The sequence below is a fragment of the Halichoerus grypus genome, chromosome 3, assembly GCF_964656455.1.
Source record: "Halichoerus grypus chromosome 3, mHalGry1.hap1.1, whole genome shotgun sequence".
Classification (NCBI taxonomy): domain Eukaryota; kingdom Metazoa; phylum Chordata; class Mammalia; order Carnivora; family Phocidae; genus Halichoerus; species Halichoerus grypus.
In genome coordinates this window covers 80,370,189-80,391,808 of record NC_135714.1, presented here as the reverse complement: position 1 = coordinate 80,391,808, position 21,620 = coordinate 80,370,189, and the positions used below count along the sequence as shown (strand labels likewise).

Below are 21,620 nucleotides of genomic sequence, written 5' to 3'. Positions count from 1 at the left end.
TCAGACCTGGTTGAAAGACACTGATCTAGAAAGGCTCTTCCTCTCCATTTCTTGAAATTCTACCCTTCCCTCGAGGCCCATACCCTCCCGTGAAATCTTCCCTCATCTTGGCATCTCATGACCTTATCCAAACTTAACATTTTTCTCAATCTCATTGATGGCATTTACTGCAAATTGGCTTTTATGTTAATTATTGATTTATAACTTACTTCTGTGACTAGATGGCAAGTGCCATCAGGCTTGGTCCCTGTGGTCATTTATCAACCTGTGCAGGTGGGGGAGGGGATCCTCCCCACTGAAGCCCTCTGAGGGATTTGTTAAGAAATCCTGTAGTGTCTTGGGTGCTTCGCTTCCTTTATGCTGACTTTGAAAGCCATAAAGTCAGTGCGTGTGGAGGGGTCAGGGTGGGGGTTGGGAGCTTCTTGCCACGACTGCTGCCTAGATTGGCCATTTCATCAGATGGGCTGCCTCAGATTCTTTGTGTATCTGGAAATGAACGCTATTAGGTTGGGGTTGTGATTCCAGCTTCTAAATAGAGATTCTCCATTTCCCTTTTCCTGACATGACTGGATCTCAGAGGCTTCTTTCAGCTATGACGGTATGTGAGCCAAGATCATATATCACATATTCCTCCCTGCCGAAGCACAGCCTGGGATCTTGAACCCCTGAGCCTTTGCACCGTGGAACCCATAACGATTTTAGCCCAGGAGACCTGTATTTTATCACCCCAGACAGTTTTAGATACGTTTCTGTGTGTGTTCACTGCTCTGTAGACCCTGTATGTGAGGGGAGTTCTACACAGTATTGCTCATGTGGAGCCTTTCTTCTGCAAGGAAAAAATACTGTGTAGGCCAGGAGAGAATGTTGGTATCTTAACTAAACCCCCTCTCTCACTCCTGGAGCCCAGTTTGGAGATCCTGACTAATGATGAGATTTAGAGATGTGCAGGACCCATTTTATGTTTACACAAATTATCTACCCAAAGGTCGAGCTCATTTAAAGGAACTGATTTAATTTAGGTTAGTTATTTTTCTCTTTTAAATCTAATTTCAGAAGCTTGACTGAAATAGTAATAGATACCAGAGAACTATCTGTGCAGTAATGTAAATGAACAAACCTAGACACAGCAACATCGGTCTTGGGACAATACACAGATAAAATACATTTCAGAAGTATCTAGGAAATCATAGACTTAAAAACAAATTACTCGTCACTGCTTGCTTCATTAGATGTTAAGAAAACACACTGATAACGGCATAATGAAATCCAGTTAAAGTTACTGATGCACAGTTTTTATAATGACTTTCTTTTTAAAGAGACTGATGGACCTTTTAAGTTTCTATAGAAAATCCGTTCACGCATAGGCAATTTTTTTCTCTTTTGAGCATCAAACACTTATGGGGACTTATGAAGTGAGTTTAGCTTAATTCGGTGCTCAGAGAATTTGCAGACATGCTTCCTTATATAGAGTCTCTCCCATCCAGTCTGCCATTTAGCAGAGCTCAAATGTGTGTCCAAGGAGGCAGAATTTGTCCCAAAGGAGATTTGGAGAAAAACTTCCTTCAATATTTAAGGTGCTTGACAAAGTCATGTTCACGTGGAAGTCCGTTTTGAGATGAGGAAGTTAAAATCAGGTGGCTTATTTTGCATTGCTGGCTGAAAGCCCGTCTGATGGGATTGGCATGGAGCACTAATTAATCACCCAGGGTCTCCTCATTCACTAATCACATGGCATGAAACTTCCCTGCTGGCTGAGACTCAAGGGCAAACTGTGGGCTTCCAGCCAGCTTATTTTTCATAAGCATTATGGTACCTCTAAATTAATGTGAACCTAATATATCCTGTCAGTGGTTTACTTTCCCATGGTGACCCTCTCTGGTTAAACAGCTTTCAGTGAAATCTTATATGGAGAATGAAAAGAAGTTCCTTGCAAGAGGGGGGAAAAAAGGAAGAGTTAGAATCCTCTTTGTAAATCTTTCTTCCCATGGTATATACTATTTTGGTTCTGAAAAAAATCTGCTGGATTAATTGAATAATGTGCAGATGATATGATAATTGCCTTTTGTTATCGGAAGAGCGAGCCTATATGATGCTTAAAGACTTTTTCCATGACCTTTTTAATTGCAATAATAGTGTGTTTATTGAGTGCATGCTGTGTACAAAATACAGACCTCTTAATTCATTAGTTCTCACGTCAGTCCTATGTGGATGCCATTTACTGCCTCCATTTACAGGTAAGAAAATTGAAAGCCTGTCAACTTGTCTAGGGTCACATCTAGTAAATGCTGGGGCCCAGAGTTGAACCATGGTTTGTCTGCCACAGGGCGTACTCATTTGACGGTGTCACAGTGTCTTTATACTCTCCCTTTTAACTTGAGGAAAGTATCAGTGGCCTTAGTCTTTAAAGATATCATTCCTGTTCCCATATTGGATTCTTACATTCATCTGAATTAATTATTTTGGAAGCATGTTGATCTCTAGGACATTGTTTTATGACTTCAAATCATTTTAATATGCACCTTTGTTCAGAGAACAAAAAGTTGTGGGCATCTTTAAACCAGAGGAAATAGGTGCAGCTTATTCATAAATCACTCACACTGTTGTTCGTCTTGAGACGCTTCCAGACAGTTCTATTAGAAGAGGAGAATTCCAGAGAGCACATACATGGATCGGTTCCAAGGCAGTGCCTGTCGAGTACCCAGCCTTCCAGCCTGAAGCTGTGAATGGTTTGGCTGCATCTTGTCTTATATGTAAATTAATTTCTAAGAGTCTGTGTAGTAAACTCCTGCATAAAGGAGCGATTTGTCAAAACCCATTTCCCTTGTTAAAAATACCTAACTAGAGAGAACAGGTTTATACTTAGGGGTTTATATAGGTTCTGTGTTAAGTCAATACTTTTCTCCTTAGTATGCAGTGCTGATGTTTTTGGTTGAAAAGAATCCATTCCATTTCTTTTTATCGTGTCATGAGAAGTTGGAAAGAGGAAAAACTGAGCTGAACATACAGATTAAATAACTAAATGGTGCCTTCAGTCCGCCCTTTTGTTTTCAGACATCCCCCCTCCCCACCCTTTGTGAGTCATTGAGCCAGTAAGACTGATCAAAGATGCCTCAGTGTATAGAACATTTTATGTGGAGGTTTATTTGTCATCCACAACAAAGGACTAATTGCCTCTAGGCCTTCTTTCACATGATAATCAATGGGTTTGGATCTCCTGGGTGTGCTCCATGGATCCTGCATTCATCTCTCAAGATGTTTTAGGTTTTGATTGAATATAAAGCATCAAAAAGATGACGTCAGCCCAGTAAAAATATTGAGGGGATTTTAAGCATGAGGATGGAGATGTAAAATGTTCTTGCTCGACTTGATCAGAATTATAACTTCTCTGATAGCTGTTCAGAAGCCCACATGGCATTTCTAGGACGAAGCATGTTTCTCAAATTTTAGCATTTCAAAAGGCCCATGGGGAGAAAATTCAGTTTTCATTTTAATATGAACTCGCGGTTCTCAAAGATGATTTCTTGGATGCCTATGTTACTAATGTTATCAGTAAGATTTTATTTTAAAGAAACATTCTGAATTCTAACGAGGAGTAGTATACTCTGAATAGTTTACTCTAGTGACTTTGCCTAAATGGGGAATGTGTGTGTGTGTGTGCGCGTGCATGAGTGTTTGCACGCACGCACCATGGGGATGGATAGGTTGGGCACGATTATTCTGCTCATTCTATATAATGTCAAGAGAACTGCAGTCATGTTCTTCTGGTGTTCTTTAACAAGTATTTCTTACTACGGTTCAGTGTTTACCAAAATTTATCTGAAATATGCATTTATTTCTTAGGAGTGTTTTTAATATTTACGGTCAAATGGGAATACTTAAAGAATTATACGTTGACTAAAGACATCTGTTTAGGAACAGTCACTTTTCCCCCAGAAAATGTATAGATGTCATTATGTTTCTTAGAAAAGAAAGTAGATTGTATTTGGCAAGACAGAAGAAACAACAAAATTTTAAAACCTACAGATATGTGGACACAGAGAGTATTTTGCATTAGGTTAAATAGAAATGCAAATTTCTCTGCCTCTGCCTACTTGGAGCTGACTTCCAGTAGGGCAGACCAGAGCGAGACCTGGGTGCTGGGGAGCAGTCTATTGGGTGAAAGGGAAGCACCATCTCCTCTTCTGTAAAACAAGAACACCAAATGTCAAGAGCTGTGCAGGGTCTGAGATTTTGCCCTACCTGCCAAGTGACACCTTACCTTGCCCCAGTGCCATGGATGCTGACAGAGACACCAGACTCCTAAGTCAGAGACCTAGGACTTTATCAATCACAGCACTACTTGTAGCCAGAGTAGCAGTAATTTTCATACTCTTTTCCTGAGCCCCAGTTTCCGTAGGGTGATGCAGAGAAGTCCAGTTGACCACTGTATACAGAATGAGTTGTGTTACAGGAGGGGGTCCCTGAATTTAGGAACCCAAAACTTTCATACTTGGCAGTAAGCCTGCCTGATCCTTTGCAGGATCTCTTCGAGGAAACACTGTCTCTGTCTTCCAAAGCTGTCTGCTATGCAGATTTTCTTGACGATAGTCTGTAACAAACGACTCACTTCAGTTCCTCCCCCATAAGAAGAGCAAAAACTTGAGGAAATGACCTCCTAGCACAAAAATACTCTGGTAACATACCAAATAAGCACAGATTCCATGAACGATTAGTGTGCGCCGATTCTTAAGGGCTGGATGTGCGCCAGATGACATGGCCAGAGGCTACAGCGTGTGACTTACCCTGTTGTTTTAACAGATGGATAAAATGTGATATTTCAGTCACATCAAGTATCTATATAGCCTATCCTTTTCCAAATATCTTTCTTTGTGTTGGATCACCACAGCCCTGTGTAGCTGGGGCAGGTGGTGGTCTTCTCCATTTATGCTTGAGGGGACTGTTGCTCAGTTACTTGACCAGATTCACACAGCTAGTTAACATCCTGGTTGGCACTAAACCTGGGGTTTCCTGACACCCAATCTGTTGGTCTTTGAAGTGCATTGTGTAACTGTTTCCCTTTGGTCTCCTACACAAGGCGAAGGACATAACCGGCCACTATAGAGGTGACCCCAGGCCAGTCCCAAGTTCCTTTTTTGATCAGTGCCACACCTCCCAACCAATCCTGGGTCTTGCCCAGCCACACCAGGCACTGGGATTGTCTCGTGATGGTGCCAGTGGTGTCCAGAGTCAGGAAAGTAGTTTGAAATAAGGGAAGTTACTTTCTGTAATGTCTTCTGGTTGTTCTAAGTTTTATTTTCCATTTAAGTGAACATGAGCAGTCTCCACTGTTTCGGCCCCTTTCTCTGCCTGACTTCATGTATAAGTACAGGTGATGGATTCTCCCTCTGTGGGCTTTGGTGACACCTCCCTTTCTTAATTCCTGCCACCCCTCTGTCTCCTTCTTTGCAGTCTCCCCTTGAAAGTCCCCTCTGAGTACCTCCCCATAAATCTCAGTGTTCTCTAGGACAGTGCCTTGGCTCTCTTCTGTACAAAGTCTTTATGTGGCCTCAGCAATAACCGCAGCAACACTTAAACCGAGCATGTTCTGTGTGCCAGGCACTTTGTGCGGCACCTTGGGCGCATTACCTCATTCAGTCTTTCCAGCGACCCTACGCGATGGATACTGCGATTCTCTGTATTTTATAGAGGAAGAAACAGAGAACCGAGAGGTTCATTATTTGTCCAAGGGTAACCTAAGGTCGCCTTGGGAGTGACCTTGCTGACCAGTCTCCTGGTCCTCATGCGTCTGTGCCAGGACATTTTCGCCTGAGGGCTTGAAAGTGAACTCTAAAATTGACCTTGCTCCCTTACCAGTATTCCTGACTTCAAACTCGATGCTGCAGCCTACCAAGTTGCTTAAAGTTAAAAACCTGGAAGTTTTCTTAGATTCTCTTCTCTTCCCCATCTCCTGCAAGTAATCCCCTCATTCATTTGACAGATATTTAAGATCTGCTGTGGAGCACACATTGTGCTAAGCTTGGGGGATGCAGAATGAACTAAACAGACAAAACCCCCTGTTCCTGTGGAGCTTGTTTTCATAGAAACGAATATCTCTCTCTTCTAGATCTGGACATTGAGGACTGGGGAGGGTAAGTGACTTGCCCAAGGTCACATGTTGAAGTTTCAAACCCAGGCATTCTGATTCAAGGAACCATGGTCTTAGCCTTACACCCTAAGCTTCTTGTCACGATGTCCCATAGAGTCTTCCCCTTAACTTCTTCTGTCTTCATCCTCTTGCCACCGCCACTGCCTTTGGGGCTGGTGTCCTCGTCACCAGGATTACTGCAGTTACCTCCCAGCTCGGGTCACTGCCTGCAATCTCACCTCCCTTTGGTTCATTCTCCGTGCTGTACTGGAATGATTTTTCTAAAATGCAATCTGATCCTGTCACTATTTGTGCTAAAACCCTTGGTTGGCTTCACCTAGCTTGGTGGGGCCTCGGTTTCCCCAAGACAAAAACAGCCTGTGAATACTAGGCCCCTGCTTAGCAACCTCCCACCCAAAGGTTCTCAGACTTTACCATGTGTCGCCAGTTACCTGGAGGGCTTGTTAAAATAGGGCTTGCTGGGCCGCGCCCCCAGAGTTCCTGATGCAGTAGGTCTGGGACCACCTGAGAATTGCATTTCTAGCAAGTTCCTGGGTGCTGCCGGAGCGGGACCCACATGTGGAGGAGCTCTGTTTGCCGGGGTCCGGGCTGACGATCCGTGCTTCAGCTCCGGAAGCACATGCCCGCTCTGAGGGACATGCTCTTTCAGGCTCCGATCCTTCTGTCGGGGGTGGTCTTCCTGCCTCCTTTCCTCTAGAACACCGTTCAAGTGTCCCTTCCTAGGAAGCTTCCTCTGACCCCATGGTGATCCCCTGGCCGCGCCTGTGTTTCTATGGCAACGTGTGTCTGGCAAGGCTCCACTCCCTGTGCGCGCTGTGGTTTCCCTTGTGTGTTTCCCACCCCGTGCCCCCCTCGACAGCTAGCTCCTTAAGCAAAGAGGTCATCGGTTACATTCTTCACCTTTCTATCCCGCGCACCTAGCAGAGTGCCCGGTGTATATTGAAGAGACTCAGTAAATGAATTGAATTATATAATCCTACTTGTGCTTTAAAAAAGAGTAATCCTATTTTAAGTTTCATTTGCATTAACCTTTAAATCTTGCCCAAGATGTTTTTTAAAACCTGAAGATGTCTCAACACCACACGGGACACATCTGAGAGCATTAAACTTTCCAGGCTGCCCTTAGTTGGAGCTGCATGGCTCAGCTGTTTAGTACAAATGGCAGGAGCTTATCCCCTCGAAGGCTGATGTTTGTAGATAACTTCACTTCTCATGCCTCTGGTTTGAAATACTTGAGTTATCCCTCCGTCCTCCTCAGCCTTTAGAACATACCTCTGGTCTGTTCTTAGCCTTGGTTTTATCTAATCAGAGGGTTACAGATGGAAGAGCCCAGGCAATGTAAGCCTTGCTTTTACCGAGACAAAGATTAGTGGGCTGTCAATTTGCAGCCACCCTGTTTCCATCCAGAATTGCATAGCTTAATCCCTCCTGTTCCTTTCTATGTGCCTGCATTGCCTGCGTAATTTCCAAGAATATAGGTTTTATTGCCTGCAGAGCCCTCCCCTTTTCTCTCCCTTCCCAGCTCACGTTACTAGTTCTTGCCAAGATGCTAAGTTCCAAACTTGAACAAAGGAATTACCGAACAAGATTGTCCCTGGGTTGTAGACATGCGTTCAGGGGGGTGCTTTGGCCTTCTCTTGGCGTGGTACAGGTCAAAGGCAGAGAGCCCTTCCGCCCTTTCTGGGAAGACAGGAGGAGAGAACACAGGAGCCACAGAAGAGGCTCCTCTCCTGCTCCCTCTTACCCTTCTTCCAGGCTCTTGCTTTGGGAACCATCTCTTGTGCTCTAACTATATCCTTCTGCTTCCAGAGCTCAACAAGCAAACAGAGGGCATCTCTTTCTTTTCTTTCATGGGGATGTGTGGCTGAATTATGTATTTGTTCTCACACCAAGTGACCACAGCTTTACCCAGTAGTTCAGAACCACTAGAGCTTCTACTCAGTTATTTGGAAAGAAACATCACCCTCCATCACATCTTTATTAGTCTCCAGAGCACTGTCATGCTCATGCCCGTTCTGCAGGCTTTACTGTTAACAGGGACTAAGCATGAAGGAAATTAATCCGGTCTCTTATGTGTTGTCTTAGGACTCTCCTGGTTGCAAGTAACAGAAAGCTCCCAAAATAGCTTGAGCTAAGATGGGAGGGGGGAGGTGTATCCTAAGGACCCAGGGCACTGCTTGGGACCCAGGACCAGAAGTGCAGCCAGGGTCCTGGGGATAAGGACCACTCTCTAGTGGTCAGGAATGGAAGTTACTCTTGGTCTCTCTCCTACTTTCTCCATCTGATGCTTTCTCCACCGCACCCCGGTCTGTGCTAGCATCAGGGAGACTGGGGCTGACAAAAATCGCTGTGTCCAGTACCTGATTCCTGGGGAAGAGAGACTCTTGTCTCAGCCTAGTATTTGCTGTAACGACTCTTCCTGAGCCACATGTCCCACCTTGGTCAACTCGTCAGTCTAGAGAGGGTGGGGGCGGGGGAGTGATCCTCCTCCACAAACATGGATGCAGGGGCCCATCCTTGTGGGCGTGGGCCGGTTTTCAAAAAGGGAGGGTGTAGATTGAGAAGCTACCCCAACCTCAATATTGGTTATAATTCATATCCTACATTCTTGCAAAAGAATTCTATTTTTAAAAGTGGGCATAATGAAACCAAAACCCATTTTCAAAGGAGATAACACAAAAACAAGGAGTGCTAAAGTTAGGGAGAGGGAAGATGCATCAAGAAGCCCCGATGGGAAGATACTTATTTTAACGTGGGATTTCAAAATTAGTAGGTTTTTAAATTCTGGGTTCGTGCATACCCCAAATTCCTGAGTCAGATCGCTAAGATAAATAGAAAAGATCTTAAATTAAACATGATCTCAGTATTCGGACTAGAGTTTATTCGTTTCTTTTAAATGCACAGGCATGCTTGTGTACACTGTTTCTGGAAGGATCCTCCAGCCGGGGTCAGGGGAGGGAGATGATTAATGGGAGAGCGGTGCTGTGGCCTCCTCGCTCGACCGGGCACAGGTGCTCTGGGTCACACAGCCCGAGTCACTTCTGCTGTCTGAGCGCAGACTGTGTCACCCCTTTACGATCCTCTGGGTGGGTGAATATCAACAAGGGTCCGGGTGGCGGGTGGTGCAGAAGTTCAGAAGAGACGCTTCAGATCACTGTGAATGAGGAGGTTTTCTCCTACTTGGCGGAGGCAGGGCTTGAAGCAGGGCTTCATCCGGACCCGCCGTACGTATGGGCAGAGGAGGCAGTGGGAGAGAAACATGAGGAGGGGGAGGGCGCTAATAGGCACAAAGTACTGACCACAGGGGCTCCTGGGATGTCACCCAGTCTCACACGATCACATTGACCCCGACCGTCATTTTGTGCATTTCCTTAGGTGCCCTGGTTATCTCCATTATTATCTCCATTAGACAGGTGCAAACCATGGGGCTCCAGGAAGTCAGGAAACCCTCCAGTGCTGCTTTAGCTCCCGCAGGAGATCCCGGTCATCACTGGGGCTTCGGAGCCTCACCCCACCTGGGTTCTGTTGCCTCAGCCCCGGGGCCCTGCCGGGCTGCTCCTTTGCAGCACTCCCCCCGCCCCCTCCCCCCATATCTACCAGCCAGCTCCTTCATCTTCGTGTTTTTCCTCATGCCTAGCTTTCTTCATGGGCACTTGCCTTGGCCGCTCTATTTTAATATTGCAGCCCCTCCTTCCACCTTGAGCCACATTTCAGTCCCTTTCTGCTGCTCTCCCTTCCCCCAGTGCTGCTCACCTTTTAAAATTCTGTATTGTCGATGGGGGGGGGGAAGATGGCGGAGGAGTAGGGGACCCTATTTCAACTGGTCCCCGGAATTGAGCTGGATATCTACCAGACCACTCTGAGCACCCACGAAACCAGCCTGAGATGTAAGAAGATCTGGATCTCTACAAACAGAATATCGCAGGCAGTTGGTTTTGAGGTACGAAGTGGGGAGCCGTGATTCTGCGGGCAGATATCGGAGGATAAATGGCAGCGGGAGGGTGCCTGGCCGTGGGGATCCTACACCGCCGGTGAGTGACAGCCTCGCGTGCTGGGGACGGGCACAGACTCGCAGACCGGTAGCGGTGGGGAAAGGACTTTGGGGCAGCCCCCGGGACGGAAACCTGGAGCGGCGGGGTCACGCGCACGTGAACTGGGAGTGGCTGGCGGTTTTAGAAGCACAAAGGGCAGAGATGTGCCCCGACCTGGAGGCAGGACTGGGAGCGCTGCGGAGGGGCGCACAACCCAGGACGCTGCAGTTTATAGCAGCACGGACAGAAACAGAGACAGTGTGGCCTGGAGGGCTCACTGAAGGACAGACTGCGATCTCTCTGCTCTGAGGCAGAGGGTTGGAAACGGTCTCTTCTGCTCTGACTCGTGGAAGAGACGCGGAAAACCACCAGGGAAAGCCACCAGAGAACAAAAGCCCCAAAAACTGATTCCCACTGAGCCCATCCCCCGCCACAGGGGCGCAGGGCAACTCCGCCCAAATAGGGTTGCCTGAGTAACAGCATGGCAGGCCCCTCCCGCAGAAGACCGGCTGGGAAAACGAGGCCAGCAACCCTAAGGTCCCAAGAAAACAGGTGCATCTTGCTTGGATTCTGCTCAATAATTTGGACTCTATACATTCCCTCAAACACCCATCAACAGAATGACTAGGAGGAGGAGCCCCCAAAATAGAAAAGACTCAGAGATTATGACTTATGCTGCAGATTTACAAATGGATGCAGATATAACCAAGATGTCGGAGATGGAATTCAGGCTAGCAATTGTGAAGATAATGGCTAGAATGGAGAAATCAATTAAAGGCAACATAGAGTCTCTAAGGGCAGAAATAAAAGGTGAATTGGCAGAACTTAAAAATGCTATCAATGAGATCCAATCCAATCTAGATAATCTAACAGCTAGGGTAACTGAGGCAGAAGAGCGAATAAGCGACCTGGAAGACAATATAATAGATAAAAAGGGAAAAGAGGAGGCCAGGGAAAAACAACTCAGAATCCATGAAAATAGAATCAGAGAAATAAGTGACACCATGAAGCATTCCAATGTCAGAATAATTGGAATCCCGGAGGGAGTGGAGAGAGAGAGAGGACTAGAAGATGTATTTGAGCAAATCGTAGCTGAGAACTTCCCTGATCTGGGGAATGAAACAAATATTCGTGTCCTAGAGGCAGAGAGGACCCCTCCTAAGATCAAGGAAAACAGGCCAACACCCCGGCATGTAATAGTAAAACTTGCAAATCTTAGAACCAAGGAAACCATCTTAAGGGCAGTTAGGGGGAAGAGATTCCTTCCATACAGAGGGAGGAACATCAGAATAACGTCAGACCTATCCACAGAGACCTGGCAAGCCAGAAAGGCCTGGCAAGACATATTCAGGATACTAAATGAGAAGAACATGCAGCCAAGAATACTTTATCCGGCAAGGCTTTCATCAGAATGGATGGAGAGATGCAGAGCTTCCACGACCAGCAGAAACTGAAAGAATATGTGACCACTAAGCCGGCCCTGCAAGAAATATTAAGGGGGGATCTATAAAAGGAGAAAGACCCCAAGAGTGATATAGAACAGAAATTTACAGGGACAATCTATAAATACAACGTCTTCACAGGCAACATGATGACAATTAATTCATATCTTTCAATAATCACTCTCAACGTGAATGGCCTAAACGCTCCCATAAAACGGCACAGGGTTGCAGATTGGATAAAAAGACAGGACCCATCCATATGCTGTCTATAAGAGACTCATTTTGAACCTAAAAATACATCCAGACTGAAAGTGAAGGGATGGAGATCCATCTTCCATGCCAGCGGACCTCAAAAGAAAGCTGGGGTAGCAATTGTTATATCAGACAAATTAGATTTTAAACTAAAGTCTGTAATTAGGGACACAGAAGGACACTATGTCATTCTTAAAGGGTCTATCCAACAAGAAGATCTAACTAACTATGCCCCCAACATGGGAGCAGCCATCTACATAAGCCAACTAACTGTTAACCAAAATAAAGAGTCACATTGATAACAATACGGTTAATTGTAGGAGACCTCAATACTCCACTCTCAGCAACGGACAGATCATCTAAGCAGAAAATCAACAAGAAAACAAGAGCTTTGAATGATACATTGGACCAGATGGACCTCATAGATATTTACAGAACATTCCACCCTAAAACAACAGAATACTCATTCTTCTCGAGCGCACATGGAACTTTCTCCAGAATAGACCACATACTGGGTCACAAATCAGGTCTCAACCGATACCAAAAGATTGAGATTATTCCCTGCGTATTCTCAGACCACAATGCTTTAAAACTGGAACTCAATCACAAGAAAAAATTTGGAAGAAATTCAAACACATGGAAGGTAAAGACCACTCTGCTCAAGAATGTTTGGGTCAACCAGGAAATCAAAGAAGAACTTAAACAATTCATGGAAATCAATGAGAACGAAAACACATCAGTCCAAAACCTATGGAATACTGCAAAGGCGTCCTAAGGGGGAAATACATAGCCATCCAAGCCTCACTCAAAAAAATAGAAAAATCCCGAATTCACCAACTAACTCTACACCTTAAAGAACTAGAGCAAAAGCAACAAATGACACCTAAGCCATGCATTAGAAGAGAAATAATTAGAGCAGAAATCAATGAATTAGAAACCAGAAATACAGTAGATCAGATCAATGAAACTAGAAGTTGGTTCTTTGAAAGAATTAATAAGATTGATAAACCACTGGCCAGACTTATCCAAAAGAAAAGAGAAAGGACCCAAATTAATAAAATTATGAATGAAAGGGGAGAGATCACGACTAACACCAAGGAAATAGAAACAATTATTAGAAATTATTATCAACAAGTATATGCCAATAAACTGAGCAATCTGGATGACATGGAGGCCTTCCCGGAAACCTATAAGCTGCCAAGACTGAAACAGGAAGAAATTGACAACCCGAATAGGCCAATAACCAGTAATGAGATTGAAGCAGTGATCAAAAATCTCTCCAAAAACAAGAGTCCAGGGCCTGATGGATTCCCTGGGGAATTCTACCAAACATTCAAAGAAGAAATAATACCTATTCTACTGAAGCTGTTTCAAAAAATAGAAACAGAAGGAAAGCTTCCAGACTCATTCTATGAGGCCAGCATTACCTTAATCCCCAAACCAGGCAAAGACCCCATCAAAAAGGAGAATTTCAGACCGATATCCCTGATGAATATGGATAACAAAATCCTAGCTAGTAGGATCCAACAATACATTAAAAGGATCATCCACCATGACCAAGTGGGATTTATCCCCGGGATGCAAGGGTGGTTCAACATTTGCAAATCAATCAATGTGATAGAACACATTAATAAGAGGAGGGAGAAGAACCATATGGTCCTCTCAATTGATGCAGAAAAAGCATTTGACAAAATACAACATCCTTTCCTGATTAAAACTCTTCAGAGTATAGGGATAGAGGACACATTCCTCAAGTTCATAAAATCCATCTCTGAAAAACCCACAGCAAATATCATCCTCAATGGGGAAAAGCTGAGAGCCTTTCCCTTAAGATCAGGAACATGTCAAGGATGCCCACTCTCGCCACTGTTGTTCAACATAGTACTAGAAGTCCTAGCAACAGCAATCAGACAGCAAAAAAAAAAAATAAAAGGTATTCAGATTGGCAAAGAAGAAGTCAAACTCTCTCTTTTCGCAGACAACATGATACTTTATGTGGAAAACCCAAAAAACTCCACCCCCAAATTACTAGAAGTCATCCAGCAATTCAGTAATGTGGCAGGATACAAAATCAATGCACAGAAATCAGTTGCTTTCTTATACACTAACAATGCAACTGTAGAAAGAGAAATTAGAGAAACGATTCCATTTACAATAGCACCAAAAACCATAAGATACCTCAGAATAAACCTAACCAAAGAGGTAAAGGATCTATACTCTAGGAACTACAGAACACTCATGAAAGAAATTGAAGAAGACACAAAAGATGGAAAAATATTCCATGCTCATGGATTGGAAGAATAAACATTGTTAAAATGCCTCTGCTACCCAGAGCAATCTATACCTTCAATGCCATCCCGATCGAAATTCCAATGACATTTTTCAAAGTGCTGGAACAAACAATCCTAAAATTTGTATGGAATCAGAAAAGACCCCGAATCGCCAAGGAAATGTTGAAAAAGAAAAACAAAGCTGGGGGCATCACGTTGCCCGATTTCAAGCTATATTACAAAGCTGTGATCACCAAGACAGCATGGTCCTGGCACAAAAACAGACATATAGACCCATGGAACAGAATAGAGAACCCAGATGTGGACCCTCAACTCTATGGTCAAATAATCTTTGACAAAGCAGGAAAAAATATGCAATGGAAAAAAAGAGTCTCTTCAATAAATGGTGGCTGGGAAAATTGGACAGCCACATGTAGAAGAATGAAACTCGACCATTCTCTAACACCATTCAGAAAGATAAACTCAAAGTGGATGAAAGACCTCAATGTGAGACAGGAATCCATCAAAATCCTAAGGAGAACATAGGCAGTAACCTCTTTGACATCGCCCACAGGAACTTCTTTCAAGATACATCTCCAACAGCTAGTGAAACAAAAGCAAAAATGAACTTTTGGGACTTCATCAAGATAAAAAGCTCTGTACAGCAAAGGAAACAGTCAACAAAACCAAGAGGCAACCCACAGAATGGGAGAAGATATTTGCAAATGACACTACAGATAAAGGGCTGGTATCCAAGATCTATAAAGAACTTCTCAAACTCAAGACCCAAAAAACAAATAATCAAGTCAAAAAGTGGGCAGAAGATATGAAAAGACACTTCTCTGAAGAAGACATACAAATGGCTAACAGACACATGAAAAAATGTTCATCATCATTAGCCATCAGGGAAATCCAAATCAAAACCACATTGAGATACCACCTTACACCAGTTAGAAGGCAAAAATGGACAGGGAAGGAAACAACAAATGTTGGAGAGGTTGTGGAGAAAGGGGAACCCTCTTACACTGTTGGTGGGAATGCAAGTTGGTACAGCCACTTTGGAAAACAATTTGGAGGTTCCTCAAAAATTTAAAAATAGAGCTACCCTATGACCCAGCAATTGCACTCCTGGGTATTTACCCCAAAGACACAGATGTAGTGAAAAGAAGGGCCATATGCACCCCAATGTTCCTAGCAGCAATGTCCACAATAGCCAAACTGTGGAAAGAGCCGAGATGCCCTTTAACACACAAGTGGATAAAGAAGATGTGGTCCATATGTACAATGGAATATTACTCAGCCATCAGAAAGGATGAATACCCAACTTTTACATCAACATGGATGGGACTGGAGGAGATTATGCTAAGTGAAAGAAGTCAAGCAGAGAAAGTCCATTATCATATGGTTTCACTTATTTGTGGAACATAAAGAATAGCATGGAGGACATTAGGAGAAGGAAGGGAAAAATGACGGGGGGGAGTTGGAGGGAGAGGTCAACCATGAGAGACTATGGACTCTGAGAAACAAACAGGGTTTTAGAGGGGAGGGGGGAGGGGGGATTGGTTAGCCTGGTGATGGGTATTAAGGAGGGCACGTACTGCATGGAGCACTGGGTGTTATACGAAAACAATGGATCGTGGATCACCACATCAAAAACCAATGATGTATTGTATGGTGACTAACATAGCATAATAAAATTAAAAAAAAAAAATCTGTATTGTCTACTCATTTGTTTCTTTGTCTCGCTTTTCCCTCCCCGTCCAGCCCAGCCAGAACGTCAGCCCCGCTGCAGGCAGTTTTCTGTTTTGTTTCCTGATTTATCCCAAACCCCTAGCCCGCTGCCGGGCTCATAGGAGATGCTCAGATAAGTGTTAACGAACGAAGAGCCTTTCCTGAGATCACAGAACCTCGGAGCCGTGGCAGGGGCACCCCGCGGGCCGCGTGTGCTCAGGTGTTCAGGCTGCATGGAGGCCGTCGGGGCCAAGTGACGTGTGGCAGGGTGACCCCGGCTCAGATGGGGAATGTCCTGTTTACAGGTTTGGGCTTTATCTGTCAGGCCATCTTCTCATGAGGGTTCCTGGACCGTTTGAATGCACCAGCTGGGACACGGGGACCCAGTGGCAAGATTGGGATTGACTTTCTGTGTATTGAATTTTCTACACAGCCCAGGCTTACTCCTCTGATGTGGCAAGAATTATGCCCGGAGGCTTTTTATTCCTAATATCAGCCCTTCTCTATAAAGGCAACATGTGTTTTGTTAACCTAAATATTTGGCACACTTATGTGAACTGCACCCACCCACCCCTTCCCTGCGAGAACTGGAGTGGTGGTCACACGAAAGTGTCAGCAAACATCTATTGAAAAATACCTGTGTTGTAGTTTAAGGAAAATACATTTTTTTCCTTAAGGCACTCTTTCCTCTCTTCTGTGCCAAATGTTTTCAATGAATCTCTCCTGTTTATTCAGGCAGAGCTTAAAAATTTTTTTTAAAACTTCATCAGAATGTCGAAGGAAGAACAGTTCCTTCCATTGTTGTTTTGGATAATATTTTTGAGGCTCTAATTTAGGTGAGAAGATTGACCTGATCTTTATTTTCCTCTGTTGTGTTTACCTTGCTGCATTGTTATTTTGAGTCTGTTCACGGGATGCTGGGCAGATGCCATTGACGTAATTGTTGTTTTTTAAGCAAAGAGGATTGAAAATGTCTATTTAGGAGTTGCCTGTGACCTTTAATGTACACCTGTACATTATTGCTTCCATTTATGAATACAAGTGGGGGGAGGTAGATGTGTGTATAGATTTTAAATAACTTATTTTTTTAAGTATACAAGCTGAAATATGCTCCTTTATAAAGAGAATTCAGATAGCTGGCAAAATACCATAAAAGAAAGCTATCCTTCAGAAATGCCACTAGATGTTAAGCTAGTTATGAAATTGGCACCTGAGATTTATTTCTGTCAGAGAGGACATAAGATGGATTTTGAAGAGCCATAGTCTCCATGTAGAAGGTGCCAGAAACAGGAATTTTCCTTAACACCTCCCTCTCTTTCCTTCACCCTTGCCCGCCCTTCACCAAATCGAGCCATCACTGTAAATGTCAGTTTTACTTTTAAATAGTCTCAGTTCCATCTTTTTCTTCACATTTCCATCCAGGACACAATCAGGTATTGTCTGCGTGACTAAAGCTGCCTCCTTCCAGTCCCTGTGTGTCCAGTCTGGACTCTCTCTTATCTTTTCTGCAGCCCAAATCTGATTAAGGTCTGTGTCCTTGCCCCATCCCAGCCCACTACACACAGATGGCCCTTAGAAGGCTTCCTGTCACTCTTAGCGTAATGACTGAACTCCTTGCTGTGCCTTATGGGGCCCTGCATGAGCTGGTCCATGCTCACGTCGCTAATGACACACCTGCCACTTTCCACCCATTCTCCACACACCAGTCACACAAATCACCCTTTAGACATTTTTACTTGCTGTGTTCCTCTCACCACGGGGCCTTTGCACGTTCTCTTCCCACTGCCTGAAATACTCTTCCTTCCTCTCTTTGCCAGTTAACATCTTCTCATCTTTCAGACCCCAGTTTCTACCTCCCTGACATAGGGAAGCCCTCCTGGACTGCTCTCTGGGTCAGGTGTTCCTCTTTTGTATTGGCCTTAGTTTCTTCTCCTTAACATCACCATCAAGGGCACTTTTGTCTTTTATGCTTTATTTGATTAACATCTCTCTCTCTCACTGGACTGTATAACTCACTGGGGGCAAGGACTGTATCTATATTTATCACAAGAGAAAAGTAGTACCTAGCACGAAGTAAGAACTCAAGAATATCTGAAGATTGTAGATGGATGGATGAGTGGCTTTTTAAGTTGTCTATTATACCAGTTAGAATGGAGCACTGTTCTACTTCCAAGGTGTTGGAGGCTCAGCTCGGACTGAAGCAGCAGATGGAGAAAGAGATTTTCTGTTTGCCGTCCCCAAAAGGGGGCAGATGTGTCCTTCCTGGCAGAGACGTCCAGTTGCCCTGGTCACATCCTAGGGCCATTTTCCTCTCGCTTTTCCTGAGCGTCAGCTCTGCTGGCTTTTATGCTGCCATACCCAGGGGGCTTCCATCAGCATGCCCCTCTGTTTCCACCTAGGTCCAGTCTCCATTCCGGTCCATTCTCCATTCCAGTTAGGAATACCCACCTTTGCCCTGAGTGCCTAGAAACTAAAGGGGTGATTTTGAGTCTTAGGATAAGAGTTTCAGGAAAGTACTAAAACAGTTTTGAGCTTGGGCTGAGGACTCCGATCTCCTGAGCAACACGACTTAAGGTTTCTGAGGTCTTGTTTCCTTATCTATAAAATGGGGATAATATTAATTTTAATAATATATTCTATTTATTTCAAAATATCCAAAGTTTATAATTTCAACATATAATCAGTAATAAAATAACTACTGAGGATTTTCCATTCTTTGAATTTATAATTAACTCTTTAAAATCCAATGTGCGTCTTCCGTGTGTTAGCACACTGCGGTGTGTCCCAGCCCCTGGGAGCTGCTGTATTAGGCAGTGCTGTCTCGGTGAATTCGTATAAAACACAGCGCCCAGTTCATGCCTAGCACTGAACAAATGTTGGCCAAATTATTGGTACTCGTTTTAAAACATCAAAAATTGGGTGGTCAAACATTTGTACTGCACGTTTGCCTCTATTGCCCCGTGGGGAGAGGCCTCCAATCTGCTGTGGGGTGCCCCCCGCTTCCAAAGGAATGAAGAGTTGACTTTAAGTGTTCTTCCCCATTCCCTGGAAGTTGGCCTCAAGGTTTCAGAATGAGGTCAGTTTGGTGGTTTATGGTCGACTTTTCTTCTGGAGGTGGGAAAGGGGAAACTCAGCGTGCCTCAAGTGCTGCGTGCCTGTCTCTGTTTTTTGGCTCTTTTCTGTTTAATTATTTGAAGCTGGAACAACTTGATTTTAAAACAAAACATATGGGCTGAGAGTAATTGGGAGGATGTTTGCTGGTGATGTAGCACTGAAGGTATGCACGACTGAGGCCCCGGCCCTGCGCCGCTGGCTTGCTTAGGTAGGGAGTGCTTTTCTTCACTGTGTTTTTTCTTCACATTTTTAAACCTTGTTTGGAGAGTCACAGTTAAAGCAGGAAGTATTAGGGCAAGATTATTAGAGCAAGATTGTAGAGGAAATTGTCTGTGAGTCTTCTTTAAATTCTGATTCCCACCCCCCTGGGTGGAAAATCACTGGTTTCCAATCTGTTATTATATGATTTGTAAAGGAAAAGGGGTTTTCAAAGTGCCCAGAAGAGAGGAGAGCTTCATACAAAGAGGAGAGAGTTGACCCACCGTTGAATTTCTCTGTTCTTCTGGGTCACTCCATTGCTGACACGCACATGGGAATTTCTGTTCTACAACCAACCAGTCCTTGTGTGAAGGCAGGGTTCTCATTGTTTAACCTCTTCAAGTCCACTTTGCTTGCTGGGGAAGGAATATACGATGTCCTCATCATATCACATGTAATTCTAACCTAAATGCCTCTACTTTCTATCCCATGGGGGAAAATGGGAATTTTTCAGGATTAGTAAGAATGCATACTTTGATTCAGTCTCCTCTTGGTTCACATCTCTGCTGCTTCGTTCAGTAGTGGTGTGCTTCTAAGCAAATGAAACACTGTAAGCCTCATTCTTCCCTTTCTTAAAATGGGGTTAATAACAGTGCCTCTTCCACAGTAAAATTGTGGTGAAGCTTAAAAGAGACACTTCATACAAAGCACTAATAATAGCACAGAGCCTGTCCAGTAAAAAGAAGAAATAAATGTTAGCGATTAGACAGGAGCCCTCCGTGGGGACACGTCCCGTCCCCCCCACCAAGAGGCAGAGCTGACCGTGATTGTTCTCTGCCACGCCATCCCACCCACCACCCACTGCTTATGGTGACGGTGATTAAGTACTGCACCAGGGAAGGTGGTTGACCATTTGTCCATGAAGAGCTTTAGCTGTGAGAAGGTGAGGCTTTTCTCTGGGATGAGTTTCACATCAATGGGTGTGAAGTCAAGCACTCTGATTTCAAGGTCTGATGGGATGCTGTGTCTGCACTTGTCACGCATTACCCTATTGTGCCTAGGACCTCTGCATATGAAAGTAACATGCTGAATTGCTCTGTTTTTGTACTACAGAGTCCCAAGTATCTTGGAGTCATTTGGGGGACTGGTGCATTTGTCGTTTTCCGTCAAAAACCTAAAGTGACACAGCACTCTGACCAGGGCCATAGAGGGACCGAGCATAGTTTTCTGTCGGGATGTTCACAACAACAACTCTTTCGAAACCCTTTCCAAACCTCTAAGAGCAAAGAGCAGGAAGAAAGGGGTCTTCTGTTTTTGCCAAATCAAGGACATGCTGGAGCTTTTGCGTCTGCGGGTTCTGAAGGTATTGGATGCGATTTCACTGGAGTCCAATAATTGGCAGGAGATTTGGGACATTCTGCTTCTAAAAACACAACCAGATTTTCAGGGCCGTCAGCTGTCTGTTTTTTTTTTCAGTCCCCCCCTTTCCCCTCCACTCCCGCTGTTTCCCCCAGCCCCCCTCGGATTGATGAGCCAATGCCCACAACGTGTCAGCAACCACCTGCTGCGGATGAAGACCTCGCCAGGTGGACAGCTCTCCGATTTCCCCAGGACGGCAAAGAATAAGCACCCGCACACCCGTCTTCTGTGCGCACCTCTCTCAGTGGACAGCTTTCCTGACATTTAACTTAATCAAGATGTTAGTAAAATAAACAGGGTGCACTGCTGCCATCAGATTGAAATTGCTCGTTAACCTGCCCGCTCTCTTTTCACTTCAGTGTTTGGGAAGGAAATTCAGAGTTGCTCTTGGTAATGAAGATGAGGAATAAGATGTGCCCTTGGTCATGGGCAGTTACACCCGGTCCTGACCACTGAGCTCTGAGAGGGTGGACAGCCCTGTACAATGTGTCATCAAACATGGGACACCCTGATTGCAGGACCTGCTATTATTTTAGGTAAAATCAAGGGGAAAGAACTGAGATACCATCGCTTTTAAGATCTGTCCCGATTTCAGACATGTTAAAATGTGGGGGGCGGGGAGAAATGTGTATGTCAGAGCAGATGAAATAAAGTGACAACTAACTACAATGGGAAATCCCCCTGATTACTGCTTGCTCCCCCACCCCCCACTCAACACAGCTCAGGGGCAGCACTGTGGTGTTTGTGTGCTCCCTGGCATATGCGAAGTTATGGCACTGAGTTGAGACCAGGCCAAGCTGTGGAAGCCCTCTCAAGGACGATAGAAGTCATTTAAGTTTCTGAAAAATGGAAGACTTCAGGATTTTTCTTGGGTCACATTGGACTTTGTAAGATTCATGTTACCTTCTGAAGAAGTGGTAAAGAGTGTGTTGAGGGCTTCTGCATGCCCTCTTCCTGGCCCATTTCCAGTGGCATGATGGTGTGGAGAGAGAGAATCACCAGCTCTTTTCCATTCATG

General features: G+C 44.5%; 1 protein-coding gene across 2 annotated transcripts in view; it reads left to right on the top strand.

Annotated features, from left to right (window-relative positions):
• Positions 1–21,620, top strand: part of TSPAN5 (tetraspanin 5) — a 171,284-nt gene that overhangs the window by 116,093 nt on the left and 33,571 nt on the right. The window lies entirely within an intron of this gene.